We start from the raw sequence: 6,421 nt of genomic DNA, 5'->3' as shown, positions 1-6,421 counted from the left end.
ACTTCCGTCTTGAATATTATTCCGAGTAATTTTTTTTATACAGTGAGTGATGCGGTCAAATTAATTACCCAGTAAGATAAGAACACATGGTATCTAAGGAAAGGACACGCGTCGCCCACCTGGTAGAGGTTGCGAGGATCCTAACCACGTAAACCCCTTGAAGAGAAGATACCCGAAGGAGGAATATTCCCCACGGAGGGGATAGGACGTATCCGAGTAGGACTCAGAAAGGGAAAGAGGCGGACCCGAGGGGGACTCCCAAAAAGAAACCCTAAACCCTAAACACTATAAGAGAGAGTCCGAAAGGAGGGAAGAGGTAAGGGGAAGATACCCACACCATTATTCCAGTGAAAAACTGTTATGTCGGTTTTTAACTTGGGCATCATAGGACTAATCCCGGGGATATCTCCGAGCCTCTATCTTCTATGTTTATGTAGGATCATTTCATACGGATTTTTGACAGCAACAGTGAGTATAAGAAAAGTACAACCATCAATGATTTTTAATCTCTCCATGTGGCTGAAGGAAAACCACTTATTATTTTCAAAATAAATTTTTTTTTGGATAAATATTCTTAAGACCATGATGAACGGGCATCAGTTCACTGTAGCCCATTTAAAAGATAAAATAGAGGGTGGATGATATATGGGAACAAAAGGGTTACATCTGGATCGTGTTTTGTCAATAATTTAATTTTTTGGATGACTCCAAATTTTGTAAAAACAACAAAAAAACTTGAAGATTTTGCTTATTGATGGCAATGATGGAAATGGGTATTTTTTTTTTTTTTAGAAACAAAATAGTATTTTCATGATAAGCTGTGGTGGTGATGGCACACTGGGAGTCAATCGTCATGAGGTCAGCATTTTTAGTATAAAAAAATCATTTCAAACGTGTATGTGAATTATTAGAATAAAGTAAGTGTGACTACGATTGATCCATTTATTTACATTTTAGAAAAGGCAAGAGTAAAACTGAAATGGCATTGATGCGCTTATGTGGGAACTGTTATCTGCCCTAGCCAACTGGACTCTACTTGAACCACATTTTTGCTTAACGAAATGGATTGATACGGATCGGATGTGATCGGATATGGATATCATTATATAGATGTAGGATCATATCCGAATCTTTCACTATCTGCTTAATATTTAAATTGTGTAATTCAAACCTTCCATGCCCTGACGGATATCATTCATTCTTAATGTATGTCTCTCAATTGTGTTAGTTCTATTCATTCTCTAAAACTTGTTGAATCTTCAAGAACCCTTAAGATTTTAGCTACTTCAACATTTTTAGTAGTAGTTAGCTATCTATTCAAATTGAATATATCATGTTCTGGATTATTTGACTTTGGATCCTAATACTCTTTAACGAGATATGGATACCCTAAATAGATACATATGTGAATCAAATTCAGTTTTTAACAATTTATTTACATCCCTACATGTAAATGTTAGCCACTTGGCAAATCAATGGTAGGATGATAATTTCTAAGAGGCACTTGATTGAGGGGTTTAGATAGTGTGCGAAGGGTATAGAGAAACAGTGGAGGGTATTTTTGACTTCGTATAATAAAGGGTAGAGCATTTATGATCTTAGATGGGAGTAATTTTCCTTCACCCACCATATGAAAGTTTTCTCAAGTTTTATTTCCATATCCTCCTATTTTAGGGTGGTACACTTCCTTGACATCGAATTTTGTCAGTTCCTTGGGAAAGAGATTTTTTTTTTTCATAATAGCTTATTGGTGGTGATGATGAACTGGGAAGTCAAGTCTTGTGAGGTTAGCAGAATATCTCAAACTTGTTTTTGTGTTTGGTTGTGTTTTCGTCATGTTCCTTGTCAATGCACATCTGAAAGTCTCTATCAATGTTTCCAAAAAAATTCATTCATTTGCTTGGAATTGTTAAGGCTCTAATGTCAAGTGCGACTCTTGCTTTGTTTGGACTACACTTACAATTCCAATTAGCGGACAAATTTTTTTCTGACAGAGAGCAGGAGGTGCTCCTTGTCTCCCGGTGAAAGAAAACTTGCCCAATAATAATACGTTTTTACAGATTGTAACCATATTTCCTCTAGCCCACAAAACTCCATCAGAACTACCCATTTTGCTTGGAAAATGCTAATTTTTTGTCTCGACAGAGAAAGTGGGAGGTGCTCCTCCACTCCCGGCTAGAGAATACTCACTCAATAATGTATTTTTACGGACTATAACCATATTTGCCCTAACCTACCAAACTCTACGAGAACCACCCATTTTGCTTGGGAAATGCCAACTTTATGTAAAATTTGTGAGTTACATGGTCAATTAATGGCAAAGTTTTTTCTTTTTTCATATCTCTAAGGATGTAAAAAATAAAATGGTTTAATTTTGATTTTAACAATTTCAATAGTTTATCTGTATATGTTTATATAAATAAATATATAAAATAAATAACACTACTTCGAATCTTCCACATCCTCAAGGAATTGTTTATGCTTTTTCTAAAAGCAATCATTCAAAATTCAAATTGGAATATATATATATATATATATATTAAACAATTTCCAGTCTTATCCTTGTATATCAGAGTATGTTTATATTAAATATGAGTCAGGTTTTTGGATACAACATTTTTTAGGAAATCGTTTAGGAACTATATACCTGTTTAATAAACGGTTCAATTTTGGTGTCTCAAACTATATAATCAGAACAGCGCCGTTTAACACCCCTATATCCCCATATTTTATTAATTATTATATATTTTTTTATAAAGAATAATTTCCCTAACCCATAGCCCCCCTTCATATTTGTCGAGGCAAATCCCTAGAATCTGCTATCTATAGCTAGAGATCCTATCACCAAGCTAAGGGTGGCACCTAGGGATTTAAATCATGGTATCAATCTCGATCGATATCAATATCAATACGGATCGGCCATGTTAGCCTATAGTAAACCATTTTGTCTCAAATTTAGATAAAAATTATTTTTTGATCCATTTTACACTTGATAAATACTAACACCACCTATCCGTATAAATATTGTGAATGTTAATACCATTCACTTGATAAAAAAAAATGTTAATACCATTCCCCAAATTTAAAAAAAAAAAAAAAGTGACCTAATTAGGTCTCCTACACCAACAGATGATCCAAGTTTCTAAAAGGGGAAAAAAAATTATCCATAACATGCATGTTGGTATGGTAGATTGGATCGTTTTTGCTGTACCCATTGATTTTTTTATTTTTTATTCAAAGAAGAAAAGAGATAATTAAAACAACTTCATAATTTGATACAAAAAGTTAGCATCCTTTATTAGGATTTTCCTAGTTGAAGCCTTTTATGCTATATGTTTAATCAGCTGCATAGGACCCACTATCAACACATTTAACATAAAATGTAGGTTTGAACAAAAAGCTCTCCAATTTAATAGGGAGAGAAATGGTAGACCTAGACCACGACCACACCAAAAAGTTATTAAGAATCATTAGTTTTTCAAGATCCGCAATATCACTCTAGCTAAATATCTGGATTGCCACCTATGGTTCTGGTCCTAGATCGGACCACTACCAGATGCTTGCTCTAGATCCACATCCTCTCTATAAACCTGAAAAACCTCATTTTCATAAAAATGTGCTAATTACAACTGTTGTGTCTTATAAATCTCAAAATATTTGAGGATGGGTAAACTGCCCTTTTTTCAAAAAACAGTTGCTTTATTTCTATTAGCTAACTATGTGATGATATGAGAGGATATTGAAGCGGCAACACAAGAAATTCTTTATGGGTTAGCAGAAGCTTGCAAGCGCGGGTGGGAGGTTCAAGAGATATGTTGAACACAATTTTTTTAATAGGTAGGTCCAAAAGAGAATTGAACTTAGGATAAGATTCCTCTCTATAGAGCCTAGGAACCAAAAGTAATCCTATGACTAGGATGAATTAGGGATGCACGCCCGTCATTCTAGTCGTGGGATCACTCCCTGATTATTGGGCTCTATGGAGAGGAGCCGGACCCATTGAACTCATAGCCTCTTAGAATCAAAATAAGAGTTTTTTTTTTTTTTTCATTCTAACACCATCAAGTTGCATGGACAGGGAGTTAACTTGAATGAGATAATCCAACCAACTATTGGTGTTGAAAATGAGAACCGAAACCGATGGATGAACAAAAGAATAGAAATTGAAAACAAATAATCACACGACACAAAAGGATTTACATGGTTCAATAAGATTACCTCGTTGGATTCCCAATAGAAAAATGATTTCATGATACATAGTGGTACCTAATTTTCGTAAATGCTTAATGACATAACTCCTTAATGCTTAATGTCATAATTCCACTTGGAAGTTAATGATCTCCATAGATACAATCTTATGCTTTTCTTTTTCTAGATAACATTTGATTTTTGTAACCATGTATCATTTCCAGCTACATGGCAATGAAAGTGGAGCTGAAATGTCGTTGACATGAATACCTCATGGCCTTTGTCATATGTCAAGTTTCAGTTTGATATAAATTAGCCACATGAAAAATAAAGATTAAAATTTTTAGAATTACTATGAGTGTGGTATGGGAATGAGACAATAGGTGGTGTAAATATGGATATACATAGCGCTATTACATAGATGAGGAAATGATTGAATTTGAAGTTGAAATTTGACATATGGATAATCTAAACTATTCACTAAAATATCCAACAATGGAATTTCCCACATCATTTTTCCATGTGTTAAAAAAGAACCATGATTACAAGTCATTTTACAAGTATGGTGATAACAAAATTTTTCTCATTAGAAATTTCAAAGCAAAGATTCATAGTCCACACTTTTGATGGACAATGACTATGGCGTACTTAGTTCGATGATTTCGTTCTATAAGTGGAAGACTCCTTATGGTTTCTACACCATAAGTGGAACACTTAAGAGAAGTACATATGATGAGTAAGAAGATAAACGAAATTTTCTCTTCATGCACATATGGTTATTTTGAGAGAGCAAAAGGAAGAAAGGTTAAAACCGTTGACTACCAATTTGAGAAACTTGAATTGATTGAAAAAAGTCTATCAGACTACTTAGGTAAAACATATTACGTTAATATTAAAAATATAACTTTATTTTGGTAATAAAAAAGGGTTGCTTCATGGTTCTGATCATAGTCACCAAACCTAAGCCCTCATATGGCAAGTAGCGTTTTCACAAGATCAATAAGTAAAGGCTTTCTTCCACTAGGCTACCAACCCCGCTGACCTAAAAAAATAATATAGAATATGAAATATTAGATTAAATTAATCAATATATGGCAAGTAAGGATAAATATGTACTATCAATGATGAAGAACATTGATAGATAATGATGAAAATATGCGATAGTTTTTTACTATTCAATAAATAAGAATAAAGAATTTTATCTTAAAAAATAAATTAATTTGTTTTGATGCTTTGCAAAGGTGGTTATGATTGTCAACAATTCATCTAATTGAATTGTGCATGAACCTATTTATCAAAAAGAAAAAAAAAAATTGTGCATGAACCCCTACCTCTATATCAAAATAGATCTCAATGGATCGAGAGAGATTTGAGGGATCCATCTCTATCCAATCCTCAATTCCCTATATCCTGGAGAGGATTTCATTACATAGCACATTGGATGGATATACAAGATCTTTGTTTGTTCTTGTTATGGTAATGAGAATTAATGACATGAAAATTGAATTAGAAATGATTTTTTCTTTTGCAATTTTTATTTATCACTTTAAATATTTTGCTACAAATTTGTACCTCCAATTTATCTTGATGCATTGTATAAGTGGCTTCTTTTTATGAGAGAGAGAGAGAGAGAGAGAGAGAGAGAGATTTGAGGGATCCATTTATCCTATTCCAGCTCATTATTTTGTGGATGATGATTCAGTGACATGGCAAATTGGATGAGAAATGAAGAAATTTTCCAGTTCACCTTACCATTTAGTATTTATAACTTTTCATTGAACTAAAATTTATAAGGGTGCAAAATAAAAGGAATGAGCATTGCAAAGGGTGCACCTTACCACTTCCATTTTTTCCCCTTGCATTATTACATTGCTCCTTTTACCTTGTGTTCAAGTTCAACCAAGAAGTACCCCACTAGTGTATGAAACAAATCATTGCAAATTTAATAATTAAGAAATACAGATTTATTTACAACCACTTCATTCTCCTTGATATTATAACAAGAAAATGAAGAAAAAAAAAAAAAAGCTATAAACCTTATCAATTGTGACAACAATCGTGTTAATGTTTTGTTATTTATTTTTGCAAAATTATATTTGTTTTTAAGGTTTTGTTAGGTATGCCATTATGAGCATTATAGTAAAATGAAGATCAATTCGATAATTCATTTAATTGAGATGACATAATATATAACCTCAAGTATCAATGATTTTTTTTTTGGGGGGGGGGGGGG

Source organism: Macadamia integrifolia, chromosome 7 (genome assembly GCF_013358625.1).
Source record: "Macadamia integrifolia cultivar HAES 741 chromosome 7, SCU_Mint_v3, whole genome shotgun sequence".
In the NCBI taxonomy this organism is placed as follows: Eukaryota; Viridiplantae; Streptophyta; class Magnoliopsida; order Proteales; family Proteaceae; genus Macadamia; species Macadamia integrifolia.
The sequence above is the reverse complement of the archived record's forward strand: the minus strand, read 5'-3'. Positions refer to the sequence as shown.